Genomic DNA, 20,343 nt, shown 5'->3' with positions numbered 1-20,343 from the left:
AACGTTCCAGAGGAGGTTTTGCACCAAAGTTCACAAAGGTCAAATTTTCAAAGTTGTGAGAATCGAACCGGGTTTTCGACCTTCTTTGACGAACTAACTCCAATAAGCTATAGCACGTATCCTGTTTCCTTATTTTAATGTCCACAACATTGTTTTGTGACCTTTAAAGGTTATGCAAAGGTCAAATTTTGAAAGTTGTTGAACAAAACCGGGTTTTCGACATTTTGCAGTTAATCTGTCACTCGTACCACATCATGTTGATCATTTTTATAACTTGGTCAAAATTATCACATTGTCTCATCCTTGACTTCTGAAACGATCTACATCGTCAAATACCGCCCGTGAACCATTGCCGTCTCCAGACTTGTTTCATTAAAGTCATTAGTCGACTGTAGTTTAATGTCAAACAGATGTTCCTTTGGGGTTTTTAAAATCGATATACTTCTGGAGTTAATTGTGAAATTTTGAACTCTTTTTGTCATTCCAAATAAATGAAACTGTAATCTCTGTTATACAAGATTGAGACTCATGGAAGAGTGAGGTGAAAGATGGTAAAACGGCATTAAACTGACAGTGTGGGCAATATGGACACAAGCAAAAGAAGAAATAAACAGGAAATGAGGATAGAGAGTAGGGAAGGAAACAGCAGTGCACTAATATACTCTATGTCGGGATGGCGTGGAAAAAAAAGATGTCATCTCCACCCGCTACATATAAAACTAAAGTTAGAGTATCTTCTCTAAAAAGCCGCTTAGGCTGCATACGAGGGCCTACCTAGTCTGCTCAGCTGTATAAAGTGAAACTGAAAGCGACCCTCCTTCCACAATCACCTGGTATAAAGATGATAAATTTATGAATAACAAAAGGTGTCCTTGCGAGACAAATATTTGTTCTCTTGAATGGAAACATCTGCAGTGGGAACACGCTGCAGATTACTACTGCAGAGCCACAAACAGGCCAGGGTTCCAAGGATACAGTCCGAGTTTCACGCTTTCCTGTAAGTACGATGTTGTGCACCCGGCCTGTTTCCTATGAAGCATCATTCAATCAACGAATCATTACATTTCTTAAAGAGGGCTTTTCATTTAAAAGTAAAACAATGTAATTTACAAACAAAGAAGAGGCATGGAAAGTGGAAACAAAGAAATGGCAATCGAAAATAGACGAGATTTAAGGGGAGATATAAAGCCATAATTGGTGAGACTGCAAGAGTTTTAAGAGATATAAAAAATCGCAGTTAAGATAAGTCTGCTGAATGCTCGATCACCAACATTCTTCATCGTGATGAGACATTACTCAGCGATGTCTGATTTCTTGCAGGGGTTTAAGGTGTGATGAAATTAGAAAATTCAGTTGGAACCAATTCCTGACATGTTTTGTTCACTGTGGTTTGACCGAGATATTCCATCTACCGTGGAAAGCACAGTCATGTTGACATTTTTGGAGATCCCCTTGGTTGGAGCAAGAGAACTCCAGCCTTGACAACCCCTTTTTCAGGAACTGAATTGAATTGAGCTTTAAAAGTCATCGGCAGTATTTTAAACATAGGGGCATTACCCCTGGGCCTCACCTCGTGGCATTTGGATAAGATAACCAGGGAACCACTGGTCAGCATGGATCACCCACAAAATATATCATGGAGAAGAAAGTAAATACCTATGGATTTTATTTTAATGCCATGAACAAACTTTGGTACATCATGGTTGTTGAAGGTTGTTGTCGAGTTTCATCGGAATTGCGTGTGAAGTCTCTGAGAAGAAAGCAAATACCTATTTTGAGGGGCAACCCCCTCGTAGAACCAGATTTTTTGAATGTCTTGAACAAACTTTGGTACACCATGGGTGATGAAGGTTGGAGTCAACTTTCATCAGAATTGTGGGTGTCGTTTCTGAGAAGAAAGCAAACATCTCTTTGGGAGGGGGGGTGACCCCCCCTTGCATAAACTCTCTCCATAGACCCATCTCACACACCAATTTTTTTTCTTTTTTGCCATGAACAAACTTTGGTAGGTCATTGGTGATGAAGGTTGTGGTTAAGTTTCATCAGAATTGCATGTGTAATTTCTGAGAAGAAGTTGCATCCATTCGATCAGTGATCCTCAACCCTTCCTCTGTCATTTACCCCCTCGGCTTGATGTATTTGGCCATTTACCCCTTACTCACATGCAAAAAAAATGCATAGCCGGCATAGAGGCACAGAAGAAAAGAAGATGGAACGACTTTATTATTAAGGTTTTGCACAAAATAAACTTTGATATAGAAAACAGTCCACTTATATCAAATAAAAAATACCAGAAGCATTATAATGCATTATCCACTGATAATTATCAGTGGGAACTCTGCTGATTCATTGAATCAACCAGTTTATTTATTCGAGGAGCTGTTGATGACAACGCTACCCTCATGTTGTCATTGGCTTTCAGGCGGTTCCTTGCCTTTATCTTCATAGCTACTAAAGTAGAGAAACCTGATTCTCATAGATATGTTTGGACAAAGGGAACAAGCATTTTGAAGGCTCGCTGAGTCAGAAGTGGGAATGAATCTGAGCTTCATCCAGAAATCAACACCAACTCTATCAAATTCTTCCTTGAGACTAGCAGAGGACTGAAGATCAATCACCTCCTCTTTTGCTGGGTTGTCATCTCTAATTTCTGACAGATCAGTGGTAAAAGGTCTTAATATCCATCTTTCTGTAGGTATCATGTCTTCTGGAAAGTAGCCAGTGAAGTGATGCTTCAAGATGTTCAAATGTGCTGTGATGTCTTCATTTATTTCAGGTATCACATCAGGTTCTTCTCTCATGGCCTCACCTCAGTTTGGAAAATTTGCAAAAAAATTTTGATGAACTCTTCGTGCCCATAAATCCAGCTTTGTCTGCAATGCTTTCATCTTTTCACCTGCTTCAACGATGGTTACTGATTTTCCCTGGAGTTGTTTGTTGACTTGGTTAAGATGGATAAATATATCTGAGAGGTACCCTAAAGAGGCGATGAACTTGAATCAGCAAACTTTTCCCACAGCTTTGAATCCCAGTTACAAAGAAAAATCTCTACCTCAGTACGGAGCTCAAACACTCGGTTAAGAATAAGTCCACGTGAGAGCCACCTCACCTCAGTATGAAGCTAAATAATTGAATGCTCAGAGCCCATCTCATCACAAAAAGCTTTGAACAAGCGGTGATTCTGTGCTCAGGTGCAAATGAAATTAACAGCCTCAATAACTTTCTGTAAAACCATTTTCAGATTTTCAGGAAGTGTTTTCGCAGCTAATGCATATCTGTGAAGAACACAATGCATTGTTATCACATAGTGTGCCTTTTGTTTTACAAGTGCAGTGAAGCCTGATCTAACTCCCATCATGGCTGGGGCTGCATCAGTACAAATTGAACCAACTATGTCCCATGTGAGATTGTTCCTTTCAAAGAAGTCTTCTATTTTCTACATTATGACAGCAGCCTTTGTGGTTTGTTGGAGAGTTTTACAAAAGAGAAATTCATCCTTCAGTTCTTTTCCACATACATCATGTACCAGACAAAAACAAGCAGTTGTGAAAAATTAGCATCACAGGATTCACCAAGTTGCAAATAAATTTTTGCTGGGCTAGATTTGATCTGATCAATAACTTGTTGACAAATATCTTGAGACATTTCACCAATACGTCGATGAATTGTGTCATAAAGAAGGGGAATGTCTTGAATCTTCTGTTTTGCTTCTTTCCCACATACATGTTCAACCATGTCTCAGGCACAAGGTTTAATCAACTTCTCGGCAATGTCGTGAGGTTTCTTTGCCTTTGCTATTCGCTGTGCTACGTGATAGGAAGATGCAAGCATTGGTTTCTTGTTAGATATGAAGCTATGTTTGGGCAGTGTTCCTGCAGCCCTAAACCTAGCTCTCTTTGCCTAAGGGTAGCGCTGTCATCAGATGCATGGGCACGATGTGTGGCTTCCAGGTGCTGTTTTAGTATTCATATTGAAGAGCCATTTCCAAGAACTTTTGAGCACAGCACTCTCTGAGACTTATCCACACCATCTTCAACAATGAATCAAAGCCATATTGTACATATGAATCCAGGTATGTACGTTTTTTTAGACTTGCCAAAATCTGAAAAGAAATAATCATAAATTAATTATAATGTAACATTTTTTCCATTCACTGAAATATGAAATTGATTTTTTAAATGATAATGAATTGGACACACACACACAAACACACAGGCATACATTCACATATACACACAGGCACACAGACATCCACAGAGACACAGATAACACAAACATATACACAGACACACACACCCACACATAGACGAGGCCTGAGTGTACACGTCCAGAATGAAAACTGGATGGGATCGAGACTATCTCTTTTTCTATCTCTCTCATCAATTTTCAAAATACATACACAGGTATTTGTATTTTTTGGAATATTTAACCTCAAACTTAAATTTTAAATGTCTATATATATATATATATATATAAATAATATATATATATATATATATATATATAATATATATATATATACACACACACACACACACGGTGAGTGGTGACATAGATATGTGGTGATTTCTGTTTTTTTGGCTGTCAGATTCTTTCTGGGAAGTCATGTTGTTAATAATTGTCTTGCAGATTATTAATTTTCGTAATTATTTATTTTTGATTTTATTTTGCAAGTTATTGCTGCGAGTTTGGAAAGTTACTGAATTTTCACCAAATTGAACCATGAATTACCTTTCAATAAATCAACGCATTGCGGCCGTGAAACATTACTACAAATGTTATGAACAACCAACGATGACGGCATGCCGTTTGGCACAGGAATTCGATATTAACCCACCTCAGGGAAGAAACGTACGATTGTCGAGAAATTTGAAGCAACAGGGTCGGTAGCCACTGCAAAGAAGTCCGGTCGTCCGAAAACGGCAACGAATGCAGCTAAGGCTGAAGAAGCCATCAGAAGACTGGAACAAAGTCTGCAAAAGTCAACTCGCTGTTTATCTGCAGAGTTGGAAGTGAGCCAATCAAGTGTTATCTGTATACTTCACCAGAAAAAATGGAAACCTTACATTCCATGCTCACTGCATACCCTTCATGATGGAGATGATGACCACCATCTTCAATTTTGCGAAGAGTTCTTAGCTTAACTTCACGAAGAGGACACAATGCTAGACAACATCTGGTGGTCAGATGAGGCATGTTTTAAGCTTAATGGCACAATTAACAAACACAATTGTGTCCACTGGGCTGCAAATTACCCAAGAGCGACAGTTGAGAAGGAGGTAAATTTACCTGGAGTGACAGTTTGGGCAGCGATATCTCCATTAGGGATTATTGGACCCTTTTTCTTTGCGGGATCTGTCACTGCAGAAATTTACCTGGATTTGCTGCAAACCTTCTTTTGGCCCAGGGTACAAGATCAGGACTGTTATTAGCAGCATGATGGAGCTCCATCTCATTATGGACGTTATGTTCGTCAGTGGCTTGAAGAAAACTTTCCCAGAAAGTGGATCGGCCGATGCGGTCTGATCGAGTGGCCGGCACGCTCCCCAGACTTGAACCTCCAGGTTTCTTTCTTTGGGGGCTCATGAAAGACCTTGTTTATCATGAAAAGCATCGTACCATTCAGGAATTGAAGGCTCAAAGCACTGCAAAGTTTGAGGAAATTGATATCAAACTCTGTAGACGTGTGTGCCGCTCTGTGCCTGCTCGGCTGCAATTGTGCATCGATCACGAGGGAGGGCACTTCGAAAATTGCAAGTAAAACAGCTTGGTACAGTTCCAAAATAATTTTTTCGTGAATAAATGGTTAGATAAACATGTCATTCATTTATTTCTACCTTCTTGTACACTGTAATACATATATATATATATATATATATATATATATATATATATATATATATATATATATATATATATATAGTGAGTCTGTATGAGTAGGGTGAATATACTGATTCTGGCTCACTTTTCCACCTTGTAAATAAATAGGGGATTTTCAGCGATTCATTTTTTTCCCCTAAAAAGTAAACCCCCTTTTCATCCCAAGGTATATTTATTTGTCTCCCCTTTTTAACCTAGGGACACTTTTTTTCAAACAACCAATGCAATAAGATAAAGATTTGTTCAAGTAGTAAAGTGATTTGTTAAAGGTGATTCAAAAGAAATATCTGAAACATGTAAGCCGAGGGACACTCTTTTTCAAATAACCAATGCATATTATTTAGCCCACTCATTGAACCTATAAAGATTTGTTCATTCTCAAATTCCATCAATAGTTTAATTTTCTTTGCACAATAATCCCCATCTAAAATATTTAAAAATAAAACATTTGAATCTTTATATTTTTTAAGATACCCCTTTTGTGCCATTACGAAATGATAAACTTCTCTTAATGCTCTTGTTTGACCACCTCCTGAGCCACATATCATTTTGAGATTATAGTCAATTGTTTTTTCATTGTTCAATTGATAACCATCAAAGTTTTCAGTCCATTCAAGGATATTTATTTTTTTCTTTACATCCTCAAACTTACGAGTTTTTAAATTGATTCGCTTATTTGTTTTGTTTACCTTTGTTTTAGTTATTTTTTCAATAAGACTTATTTGATATTTTTCACATTCATTATGTTTTCCATTTATATACCAAGACTGAGATTTTCTCCACTGTTTAGTTTGATTAATACTTGGTTTGACCATTTATATATTGTGAAAAAACACGGCGGTGGCCCTTAAAAAAACCCTAACCCATCTTCCCATCGTTAAAATACAATCTATTTTATACACTCTATCATACAATATCCATATGGAACACAATCTATTCCATTTCCTAAAATAAATCTCTTCTCATCAAAGGCTCCTGCTTTTTTATTTACTTCTTCACTATATATGTTATGTTTTATAATTTCTTATTGTATTCATTTTCCTATATTCTTCTTTCGTATTCATCAACCAATTATAATAATTTCTAAAAGTTATTGATTTCTTTATTACATATTTCTTTATTCCCTTTAACCTCTTATCAATCTGATCACCATACTTATAAGCATATGCCTTTGCTCTCAATCCAATAAACTCACTCATTACTTTTCCACCCAACTCATCCTTAAACTTACCAAGAACCTTTTCATTCTTTTTGGAAAATAACTCGCTCTTCTTCCTAAAATTACTTGTATCATATACTCCAATATTTTTCTTCATATCTTTATAAACATCATCAGTTTTTATATCTCGGATAAAACTATCAGTGTCCATATACAACAATGAAACATTTTCACCATACTCTTTCTTTAAGCCATTATACAAATAATCATACATCAATATCTTTGATAAATCAAGAACTGCTGTTCCAATATAAATTGGTTTATCCATTACAAAACTTACCTTTTCCATATGAATAGCAGAAAAGTTCTCTGGAAAAAACCTCTTCTTTCTGAAAAATTGGTTTATTTATCAATCTCGAAGCTTCTTTCCAATATGTTGCAAATCTAATGTTTTGCCTGTTTCTAACATTCTCCATTGTCTTTCCAAAGACAGCATTATTCATCAATTTATAGAATTCCTCTTCAAATTTTACCTTTGTATTTGTTCTCATATCTGTATTGAATTTAATATACTTTTTCATCCAAGGACTTTGTTTCAATTTTAAAACTCTATGAATTTTAGCTACTCTCAATCCTTCTTTCAAAAACTGTTTCAAGCTTCTCTGATGCAAAACATATCCCTCTTTATCATAGAATGTTGTTAACTTTTCTGTTGATTTGTCTTTAATATTAAAACTTTTATGATAATCACTGAACCATTCTTTCTTTGGGGTTTCTTTCTCACATGCAAAAGGAAGGTCTTTATGCTTATTATGAAGATCACTCGGGTACCTCAAATCAACTTCAAAATAATAACCTTCTTCTTCCTCATTCAATTCCTCTTGAGAAGCAATAACAATATTCATCAAAGCCTTTTCATAATCCTTTTCTTCCACCCACTCCAATTTACCATAAGGCAGAGATTGAGAGATTGCCCATCCATACAAATTATTAGCATCAAAATACATCAAATAATTACTTTCTTTTTCACTATCATAATTTGGAAGATATTTATTATTTGCTTTAGCATATCTTTTTGAACATACTTGTGATATTCCACCTCTCTTAGACTTCTCAATCATCAAAAGCATATCTACATCACTGATTAAATCTATATCTTGTTTTGTCATTTTCAACAATGCACTGCAAGCTAAACCAGGAGCTGTGAAATAGTGGGCAGGATCTACTCCATAACAATTTTTATTATGACAGAGTGATCTAAAAGCTTCAAACACATCAGCTAACAATAAAACATCTGTTTTTAGATACAAATCATGATATTCTCCAAGGTTATTTATCTTAAATATTTTCTAAATTTCTTGTGCGTGTTTATATTCCTTATCACTTATCTCTTCTTCATAAAGGTTATTATAAAACTTTATTTTGAAGGAAGTTGTGTTTCTTTAAATCTCATAAATGAATCCATATAATCATCAGGATAAATTCCCTTGTAAGAATTTTCTCTTTACTTTGAATTTAATTTCTTGTTTGAATTTCCTCTCAATTTAGAATTCCCTCTTTAATCAGAATTTCATCTTTAATCAGAATTTCCTCTTTCGTTAGAATTTCATTCATTGTTTGAATTTTCTTTATAATTAGAATTTCATCTTCAGTAAGAATTTCTTCATTAATTTCCTCATTAATTAGAATTTCCTGTTTACTTTGAATTTCCTCTTTTGGATAGAATGAATTAAGATTTGGAAAAGACCCCGTGGAGCTTAGATTTGATGCAAGGTAGACTAGTGGTATTCCCATAAACTTGAAAGAATCCAGAAACCGAATACGAGTTAAAGGTTTTGTGAATATCATTTTTGTAAATGAAATATACTTTTGACTTGTGTTTGTTATGGCAGAAATATTCCCTGGTGTTTTTCAAAGTTCATTTATAAATACATGTGTATCATAGTTGGCGCTGTTGTGAAGAAAGACTGCAATAAAAGAAGGAAATTTATAATTAAGATTACAACAGGAATGAGCGAGACCTCTAAATTTACCAGTAAGATGACAATGATCCCACCTTTAGACTCCTCAATTTCCTCCTCACAAATATGGCAGATATTGTTCTTTCTAGATTCTAATTTTTCTTCTTCGGTTAATTTCATCGGTTCATTTGTTTCTTTCATTAATTTAGTTAGTCTTATACAGTCCTTTTCCAATCGTTTTACAAACTCTTTTGAAGCTTTTTTTCCACTATAATGTTCAAGTTTATTATACTTTTCTCCAACAGATGATTTGATATAATAACAGAAACCACAAGGAATATGTTTTTGATATTTATTTGTATGTGATTCTTTTGGATTTGGAGAAGCAGTATTTATCTTTTTTAGGATACATTCAAAATCAGCGTATATCACAAATGGGTGCATGATAGATTTATTATATTCTTCAAAATAAATCTTTTCATCAGGTTTAGGCATTGTAATTACAGCTGATTTATGATTACTACAATATTTTGAGTGTTGTTCTAATCGTTCTTTTGTATGAAATGAATTAAGACATCGCTTACAAGGATGTATTTTGTTTGCTGTTCTGAATTCCTGAGAAGAGATTAATCTTGATAAATTACACTGAACAACAAATTTCAAAAATTTTTTTTTACTGGAGATGTGTAAAGTGATTAAGACTAATTTGGGTACGCCGATTTCAAAAATCATAACCGTTTTGCTGTATCACGTCAGGGTTTTCAGGAACAGAAATATTCCCATTGCCTAGAAGTCAGGATTTCAATGAAATTTACATATGTCTTTAACATGTCTATTTCGTACAATTGTTGTTAACTTGTGTTATCAAAGGGCGGAGGAGCTCCTTGTGAGCCAACGGCCATCCATATCTAGTGCCCAACTGTGTCTGCGGACGTCCTCCTGCAGTTGGGTTACTTCTTATTAGGAGGTTGGTGGCAGGATTTGCACTCCAGCCACCGTAAAACGCTTCATTCCGCAAAACGCAAAAACGCAAAAAAATCTGAAAACCCACTCCGTGGGAGTACCTCCTGTGCAGCTTCCCTTCGCAGGGCAGCTCACCGGATGATGGGATTGGGGCAAAGCCTTCGGGACCCCCAATCTTTGATAGGAGGGAAACCACGGGGTAACATCCCTGGGTCAGATTGCGGGAGAGTGTGTCGGAGTGGTGCTGAGGTGTCGTCCACCAGACGGCGGTCTCCTTGGGTTAACCTGAGGCGGTCCCTTCGGGTGGGTGCCTGGAATGTCCTATCCCTAAGAGAGGATGATCACCTGTCTCTGTTATCATCTGAGCTCAAGCGTTTGGACATCGGGATTGCAGCTCTCTCTGAGGTTCGGAGACCGGATTGCGGCGAGATAATGGTGGGTGGTTACACCTACTATTGGTCTGGTCGCTCTGATGGTTACCATACCCAAGGAGTTGCTGTAGCTGTGTCCAATAAGCTGACCCCAATGATAATTGAGGTAACACCGGTCAACGAGCGTATTATGAGATTAAGGATTCGTCACTCCTTAGGTGTCATTTCCCTGGTCTCTATTTATGCTCCGACTGAGGCGAGTGATCTTACCGTGAAGGATGCATTCTACGCCACACTCGAGTCTGTGGTTGATCAGTGCCCCAGACGAGATACACTTCTAGTCTTGGGGGATTTCAATGCATCGACTGGAACTGATAGGGATGGTTATGAGGTGTGTGTTGGTCCCCATGGGTCAGGAACTATGAACCAGAATAGCACTAAGTTCCTTGACTTTGCAAGAAGTCATGGACTTAGGGTGGCTGGTTCATGGTTTCAGCGCCCGCAAGCTCATCGCTGGACTTGGTATTCCAACGCTGGCGGTGTGGCAAAGGAGATTGACCATGTCCTCATTGACAGTCGTTGGAGGATGATCCAGAACTGCAGGGTCTACCGGAGTGCTCAGTTCCTCAATACTGACCACAGGCTTGTTGTAGCAACTCTAAAGCTGCACCTTAAATCCTGGAGAATGGTACCATCCCAGCCTAGGCTGGATGTTGCCAAGCTCAGGGATGAGAGAGTAGCTGAGGAGTTTGCGAACAGGCTGAGTGGACACTTGGGGGGTCTGGGTGCTTTGGGGGTCCTGAAGAGTTGTGGAGCACCTTCAAGACCACCGTCCTTGATGTTGCCGGTGGATGCCTTGGAGTTCACCGCAGGGCAAAGAAGAATTTTGTCTCTCAAGGGACACTGGATACCATTGACCAGAGTCGCAGGGCCAGGCTGAATGGCAGAGCTGAGCTGTTCAGGGAGCTGAGGCGTAAAACTGTACGTGCACTGAGGGTGGACAAGGAGGCCTATGTGCGAGGAATCTGTGAGGGGTAGAGCATCACCTGTGGACAGGTGATTCTCGTCCCGCTTACAGGGGAATTCGCGCATTACGTTCATCCAAGCCCATCCCTCGGAGCACTGCAGTTCGAGCAGAGAGTGGTAGGCTCTTGACAGAGGAGTCTGAAGTGAAGGCCCGCTGGGCCGGTTACTTTGAGCGGTTGTACCAGGCTGATCCCCCAGCTGTCGAGTTGGACGTCAAGGGTGTTACAATCCCTGTTGCTGACCCTCGAATCAACTGTGGTCCACCATCGCTTGTGGAAACACGGGCTGCGGTGAACCAGTTGAAACGGGGCAAAGCTCCAGGGATCTGTGGCATCCATGCTGAACTTCTCAAGGCTGGTGGAAATGCTGCACTCGCGTCGTTGCATGCAGTTTTGTGCTCTGCCTGGAACACAGGCATCATCCCAACTGACTGGAAGAGGGGCCTTGTTGTCCCTCTCTGGAAAGGGAAGGGTGATCGCCAAGACTGCAACAACTACCGAGGGGTGACGCTGCTCTCAGTGCCGGGCAAGGTCTTTGCTCGGATAATTCTTGATAGGGTTCGCCACCATCTGCTTGAGCACCAGCGTCCAGAGCAGTCAGGCTTTACACCAAAGAGGTCAACGATTGACCGTATCCTTGCTCTTCGTGTCCTCACTGAACGCAGACGAGAGTTTCGGCAGGGGCTGCTTGCAGCCTATGTTGATCTCTGTAAAGCGTTCGATTCAGTGAATCGGGATGTCCTCTGGAGGATTCTTGGTCTTCGTGGTGTGCCACCGAAACTGATCGATCTGATGTCTGAACTCTACTCTGGTACTGAGAGTGCTGTAAAGTGTGGTGGTACCGCCTCTGACTTATTTCCAGTTGTTACTGGAGTTCGTCAGGGATGTGTACTTGCCCCCACACTTTTCAGCACTTGTATGGACTGGATTTTTGGGAGGATGTCGGAGAGATCAAGTTGCGGTGCATCGTTTGGCAATGTCAAGATCTCGGACCTTGATTTTGCAGATGATGCAGTCATCTTTGCGGAGACTTTAGACATCCTCTTGGGGGCCCTCGAGGTGCTGAATGAGGAGTCGGAGCCGTTGGGATTACGGATTTCTTGGGTCAAAACAAAGATCCAGGCTTTCGGTGACATCTTGGATGCTGCTGTCCTGTCTGTGTCTGTTTGTGGTGAGGATGTTGAGGTCGTGGATAGATTCACTTACCTTGGCAGTGATATTCATGTCTCCGCAGGTTGTGAGCCGGAGGTCAATAGACGTCTGGGTCGGGCCTGGGGAGTCATGGATTCACTGGATCATGGGGTGTGGCGCTGCCGGTACCTGTGCGGGAGGACGAAAGTCCGAGTCTTCAGGTCCTTGGTACTTCCAGTCTTGCTCTATGGGTGCGAGACTTGGACTTTGACCAAGGATCTGTGACGGAGACTTAATTCCTTTGGTACCAGGTCTCTTCGGAGAATCCTTGGCTATCGCTGGTCGGATTTTGTGTCCAACGAGCGGTTGCTGAGAGAGACTCGGATGAGATTTGTTACCTGCATAGTCCGTGAGCGTCAGCTGCGGCTGTATGGACATGTGGCTCGTTTTCCTGACGCTGATCCTGCTCACCAGATTCTCTCAGCGAGGGAGTCTCATGAGTGGAGGAGGCCAGTGGGCCGACCACGTGCCTCATGGTTGCAGCAGGTTGACCATCATCTCAAGGAGATGGGGATGGGCCTGGCATCTGCCTGGGGGATGGCCAGACGGAGGCTCCTGGAGTACCGGCGGAAAGTGGACGCAGCGACGCGCTGTTCTGGCACATGCTCCCATACCTGACCTGACCTGTAAAGTGATTAAGACTAATTTGGGTATGCCGATTTCAAAAATCATAACCGTTTTGCTGTATCACGTCAGGGTTTTCAGGAACAGAAATATTCCCATTGCCTAGAAGTCAGGATTTCAATGAAATTTACATATGTCTTTAACATGTCTATTTCGTACAATTGTTGTTAACTTGTGTTATATTTCTTTCTTTCAGATAAAGATGAGTAGGCGTTCCTGTACCAATCATCCTGACAACGTCTGTTATGTCTGTGGTCGGTATACCAATAAAGATCAACAGCGAAGTATATCTACAGCAGTGAAAATGAAAGCCGCCTACTTTCACTACTTCGGGTGTAAGGTGGGGGACCAAGAACAGAGCTGGGCACCACACATCTGCTGCACAAGCTGTCACACAACCTTGACTCAGTGGTTGGTGGGCAAGCGCGCGAGCATGCCATTTGCGGTGCCCATGATATGGCGTGAGCCGCAGAATCATCATGATGATTGTTATTTCTGCTGCACAAGCATCGCCGGCTTCAACAAGAAGAATAAAGGTCACATCAAGTACGCTGACTGCGTCTCTGCTCGTAAACCTGTGCCTCATGATGACGAGAACCCCGTTCCAACACCTCCAGCTGATCAGAACATAGCTGTAAGCAGTGGTGAAGAGGATGGTGATGATGAACCTTTTGAACCCGACACTCAAGAATCACACCTTCTGAACCAGGGAGACTTAAATGATCTTGTAAGAGATCTCTCGCTGTCAAAGGCGAAGGCAGAGCTGCTTGGATCAAAGCTGCAGCAGTGGAATCTACTTGAACCTAACACCAAGATATCCTTGTTCAGAGCACGTCACAGAGACATGACTGAGTTCTTTGAGATGGAAGACACGATGACATTCTGCAGTGACATCAACGGTCTGTTGAAAGAACTTGGGTGTGATCACGATCCTGCAGACTGGCGCCTCTTCATCGACTCGGGGAAGAACAGCTTGAAGGCTGTTTTGCTCCACAATGGCAACGAGAAACCATCAGTCCCACTGGCTCACGCGTTCGGCATGACAGAGACCTATGAGACTATGCGGCAGCTGCTTGATTCCATCAAGTACAATGACTTCAACTGGCACATCTGCGGAGACTTGAAAGTGGTGGCGCTGTTGTTAGGGCTGCAGTCAGGCTACACGAAATACATGTGCTTCCTTTGTCTCTGGGATAGCAGAGACGACAAGAATCACTGGACGAAGAAAGATTGGGAAGAGCGAAAAGAGCATGTACCTGGTCGACACAACATGAAGCATGTCGCCCTTGTCGACCCAGCCAAGGTTTTCCTTCCACCACTCCACATAAAGCTCGGCTTGATGAAAAGTTTTGTACGGGCAATGGATCTGAATGGGCGTGGGTTTTTATACCTCAAAGAAAAGTTTGGCAACACCTTGTCGGAGGCCAAGATCAAGGCTGGTGTCTTTGGACCGCAAATCCGACAGATTATGAAGGACGAAACTTTTCCGACAACTCTAAACCCCAAAGCGCTGGCAGCGTGGAGGAGCTTCAAAGCTGTGACGGACAACTTCTTGGGGAACGAGCACGCGGACAACTATGAAGAAATAGTGCAGCAGCTGCTGGAGTCCTTCAGGAAACTTGGCTCCAGGATGTCCCTGAAAATCCATTTCCTACACCAGCACCTGAACTTCTTCCCTGACAACTTGGGAGCAGTCTCGGACGAGCACGGCGAGCGATTCCACCAAGAGATTTCACTCATGGAGACGCGTTACCAAGGGCGGCACAACCCGAACATGATGGGCGATTTCTGCTGGTTCCTGCATCGTGAAACTGACACAGAGCAGCACAAACGCAAAGCCAAATGCCTAAAGCATTTTTAATTACATTCTAGTGGAGTTTTTCTGTAATTTCTATAATTTTGAAGCATTCATGATGAAATAAATGAATAAATGAATTTTTGTAAATTTCATTGAAATCCTGACTTCTAGGCATTGGGAATATTTCTGTTACTGAAAATCCTGACGTGATACAGCAAAACGGTTATGATTTTTGAAATCAGCGTACCCAAATTAGTCTAAATCACTTTACACATCTCCAGTAAAAAATTTTTGTTGTTCAGTGTTATTGATCTATGTATAATGTGAATTTTTTCCAACACGAAAATATAAAAGATCAATGTGTGTTTCTTCATTTTTATAGTTGTTTGAAATTTTTAATACCTGAACGTTATTCTCTCTGGTTAATCCATATACACTAATAGAAAGATTATTCTTTTTCTCAAATTTAGGAATATCTGTGAGTGACATTGAGAATTTAAAATCTTTAATGTCCAAGGTATTCTCATATTTCATATATTGTTTTACTCTTTCTGAATTACAATTTGGTGGATGTAAGTGAGCAAGAACAGACCAGAGAAAACATTTATTATCATTGTTCTTAATATTAACAACTGCCTTCTTTAGTTTTATATAATATTTTGGAAATTCAATAGAAGAAGAAGCTTTAAGAGGGTTTGATTTTCGAATGTGTATATCTAAAAAGATGATTTTTTAAAATATGAAATCCACTTCCTACCACTATTATCAACATACTCCTCTTGTCTTGATAGTTCTTCATAAACCGCACTCTTCAAAAAATCTTGAAATGATGTTATAAAATGAAGATCTGTTCTCATATAAGGAGTTTGTTCTTCATCTTGTCTTTTCATATTCATTTTCACTCCCATATAAAACTTTAAAGTTTTCATTTCTTTTAATGTCTTTTTAACAACTTTTTCAACATCAGGTTTCACTATTTCAATTGATTCAGCTATTGATGATGGACCTGGTTCTCCAAATTGAAAAATCCTTATTTTTATATTCCCTTTAAATGCCCCATCAGTGTTTTCAATACAAGTCTCCCTTTACTTTAAACTCATTTTTCTTGTGTTTTTGTGATTGAAGGTGATTCTTATAACTACTCTTCAAAACATCCTTTGAGCAGATATCACAATGTTTTCTTTCCAACTCAACAGGAGATATTTGATGAAATAGATTAAATGTGTGTTTGTTGGTTCGGAGGTGTTTTCTATAATGTTGATATTCGTGATTACAAACATCGCAGTACATTGTATTCACCATATTTATATAATAAAACTTTGCTTAAACTAAAATTTTCTTGATGAAAATTTCGTTTATTTTACAGGTGAATCTGTGCTTAAACAATTTTATCCTCCAACTTTTTTCACTTCATAAATACAATGTTTCAAGACACAAAAGACAAGTTTCAATCAATCGCTTCTTTGTAAAAGATACTGAGAAATATGTCAAGGATGTAAAATTGAACAAAGATAAATATAACAACTATTGGATAAAAACAATTATGATGGATGTGATGAGTTCTTCAATTTCCTTCAGTGGAAGGACTTTTAGCATACCTGGTAGAACATCAATGAAAGTATCTCTAACAAAAGTTTCTCCTCTCCTTCTGGTAATGTATTCAAAACTAGAAAAAGCAATGAAACAAGAAAAAGTATCAAAAAACAAAAACCTCATGGATGAAGCTTTAGAAAGAAAAGATAAGACCATCTGTAATATGCAAGGAGAAATTTGTATTTTTTTCAACAACCCTAAAGATGTGAAATCCTGATGAAATAAAGGATGTCAGGTGAAATGACATTTCGTTCAATTGTAGTTAAGGATCATTTAAAAATTACCTTTAATATAAAAAAATGTTGTCGTTGAATCTGGTTATGAAAAAAAGTATATAGATATCGATGGTAATATTATTAAATATTCGTCAATATGCAACTTAAAGTGTAGATGAATTTCAGTTTAACTAAAGTTTTACTTTATAAATATGCTAGACTTTCCTGATTCTCCATATGACAAATTTGAGAATTGTCCTGCGTGTGAAAGACGGGGATTAAACACAGAGTCAAAAGCCTATAAACAATGTGTATTCTGTGATTATCTTCTAATTAATGATAATAAAAAATTTAAAAAGGAAAATAATTCTTTTAGATTTACACCAAAAATGAATTACTTTACAAGAGTGATTAGAGAAATGAATGTAAAGTATGAGGGTGATAACACACCTTTCCTTACAAGGAAAGAAACTGAACGTATTAGAGAAATGTTCAAAGGATTGTTGTTATATATTATTCATGGATATGATTTTCAGGTAAATATCAACACAAGATATTGCATAAATAAAATAATGGATTATCTTGAAATTAAACCTGAACTTAGGATAAAATATAGAGTTTCTAAAAAAGCCAATAATAAATTAAATAACCTGTTTTCCAAATATATAAATGAATGATTTTTTTTTACCTATTTGAGAAAATAAGATAAAATTTAACAATCATAAAAATCTTCCAAATTCATTAGATGTCTCATAGTTGGTTCAAGCGGATGTGGAAAAACCTGCTTATTTTTGAAGATGCTCCTGACTCCCAACTTTTTAGATTATGATAATTTAATAATTTTCACAAAGTCGAGTTTTCAACCAGAGTATCAACTACTCTCCCAAGGTTTGAATGCTGGTCTTCAAAAAGAAGATATAATCGGTTTATTGAAACTTCAAAAAAACCTAAATGATTATAACATTGAAGATATAATACAACTATTTTGTGGTACACAGAGATGTAAAAAGAAATCAAAACCGATAAGTTGTATTCTTAGTGATAATACGGATGATATACCGTCTCCCCAAGATTTGGAAAAATCAAAAAAGAACCTCGTTATCTTTGATGATTGTGTTAATGAGAGAAACCAAACAGTAATGATCAGCTACTACACAAGAGGGAGACATTCTTCTTGGAATTGTATTTATCTTAGTCAATCGTACTTTCAACTTCCTCGTCGTTCCATCAGAAACAATGCTAATACTTTGATTTTATTCAAGTTAAATTCAATAGATATCAATAATTTGTGGAGAGATAATTGTTCTACATTATGTAGTAAAAAGGAATTTGGGGATTACTTGAAGCACACAACCAAATATAAATATATTGTTGTGAAACAAGATGAGATATTTAGGGATATATTTTTTGTTTTATAAACAATTACATATATAAATGACAACTATTATTATAAATCTTGTGGGTAAATCTGCTTCTGGAAAAAACTTTCATAAATCAAGGTTCTTGTGTAGTACAAATGAGAATATTGTAAATTTACTTTAAAAACACCCCGTGATACGCATTGTATCAACAACTAGAGCAATAAGACCTGGAGAAGTAAAAGGTGAAGATTATCACTATATTTCAGTGGAGGAACATATGCGATTGAGGAATGAAGGTCAAAATTTGAGGAGGTTTCTCTTGGTACAACAAAATATTCACATTGTAAGAATGAGTTAAGGAAACTAAAATCTGGTGGTCTTGGGATATTAGAGACTAATTAAGAAGGAAGGAGACAAATTATTAAACATCTGAGCGGAGTGAAGATTTTATCATTCGGTTTTGATGTTGATGAAGAAACTCAACACAAACGTATGAAAAGCAGAGATGCAAGTATTAGTGAAGAAGAAATTACAACTCATATTAATGTTAATAAAGAATTTGATGAAATATTTAAAGAAAAGGATTTATTTGAACATATCTACTTGGATGATGAAGAAAAGGAAAATTTCCCTGTTGATCTTTACAATTCATTTAATGATGTTTTCCAATAAATAAATGGATGCGAAAGAAAGAGAAAGAAGATTTAGGGAACATCAAGAGTTGGTTTCAAAAGTTGTAAAACAACAGGAAGACATAAAGAAGAAACGCAGACAAAAACTAACGGGTGAAGAAGCATTTGAAAGAAAACAAGAGAAATTTTTTTAACTACTTTTAAAAACTTCCCAAGAAAAAATTATAGATGTTTCCACAGTTCCCACAATAGAATATACTCCAAGAAAGCTCCAAATGTTAAAAGATTTCAGTCAAATGACGGAGGAAGAATTAGAGCATATAGGCGAATTAGAATATGATGATGAAGGATTATTTCAACTGGAAGACATGAATTGACCCCCTGATTATATTGTGAATGCTCTTCAAAACCATGAATATTCAGTGGATTCAAAAACCAAATCAGGACTCATTCCAACAGAACAACCAGCAATATTTCATCTTGTTCAAGAAAAGGTATTGATATTTAATGATGAATTAAGGTTCTTGAGTTCTGCTGAACCTCCTGTCAAACTAACTCCGAGATTAATGTTTCTTCTCACAAAAGATGGAAGACAAGGTTCAACAGTGAGGGATGAATCAAAGTATATTGATAAACCATTGGATATGAAAAATAATGATGATAAAGTATATATTGATCTGCTGAACTCTGTTGATTATAGGGTTATTCTTTCTGGTAAAAGTAGGAAGAATGAGAAGGAGAAACACATTATTCAGGCTTTAAGTATCCTTGGTTCAGGTGTTAGTTTTCTTCCAAATGACCCATCACAATTAGTTAATAGACTGTTATTGTTGTTCAGCTGTAAGAAGGCTGGAAATAACAATTGTTTTAATGAAGCATCGGCCATTTTAGACCAGTTGATGAACATGAAAATAATTAATAAATCTCAATATAAAGACATTTTCTCATTAAATAAGATGAGAAGCACAATCCTTAGTTTCAATTTCACAACAAGCGACCACACATCTTCATTCCCATACCCACTACAACTTGACACAACAAAAGAATATGAGGCATCTTTATTGTCCATGGAAACTTATAATACCTTATTTAATATAAGCAAGAAAAATGACAAGTTTAGTTATAATCCGGGAAGTGGATACAAAACGATAACAGTCTCACCCGGAGCATATGAGATTTTTCAAATATCTTCCGAAATTGCTCGTCTTATGAAAGAACAGGGTGATGAACGAAAAAATATTGTTATTGACATTCAAAAACATACTTCAAATTCAACGATGAAACTTAAAAATAACTACAAGGTTGATTTCACAATTGATAATTCATTTAGAGAGTTATTGGGTTTCTCCTCAAAAAAGATTGAAACTAATGGGATGTTTTACAGTGATAATGTCATTCAAATATCCTCAGGAATAAACTTGGTATTAATTCACTGTGATTTGATTGATGGTGCTAATAATGATGGAATAAAAACAAATACAATATTTTCATTCGGTGCATACTCAAACCCACTTGGTTATAAATTCAATATGGAACCCAAAAATTTGGTTTATCTCCCTGTCAGGAAAAA

The 20,343-nt window shown here is 37.9% G+C and overlaps 1 long non-coding RNA gene across 2 annotated transcripts; it reads right to left on the bottom strand.

Moving 5' to 3' along the window:
• Positions 1-3,827: 3,827 nt before the first annotated feature.
• LOC147026821 (uncharacterized) lies at positions 3,828-19,860 on the bottom strand. 2 transcript variants are annotated; one of them, XR_015058517.1, is made up of 4 exons: positions 16,571-19,860; positions 7,380-7,428; positions 4,838-4,973; positions 3,828-4,102 (listed from the first exon to the last, which is right to left on the bottom strand). It is a non-coding gene; the product is annotated as an uncharacterized LOC147026821 (long non-coding RNA). The 2 variants fall into 2 exon arrangements; XR_015058516.1 differs by lacking the exon at positions 7,380-7,428 and having other exon boundaries at positions 16,571-19,852.
• Positions 19,861-20,343: the final 483 nt, after the last annotated feature.

This window comes from Eptatretus burgeri, chromosome 5 (assembly GCF_056783735.1).
Source record: "Eptatretus burgeri isolate ZD-2024b chromosome 5, Ebu_testis_v1, whole genome shotgun sequence".
NCBI lineage: Eukaryota > Metazoa > Chordata > Myxini > Myxiniformes > Myxinidae > Eptatretus > Eptatretus burgeri.
The sequence above is the reverse complement of the archived record's forward strand: the minus strand, read 5'-3'. Positions and strand labels throughout refer to the sequence as shown.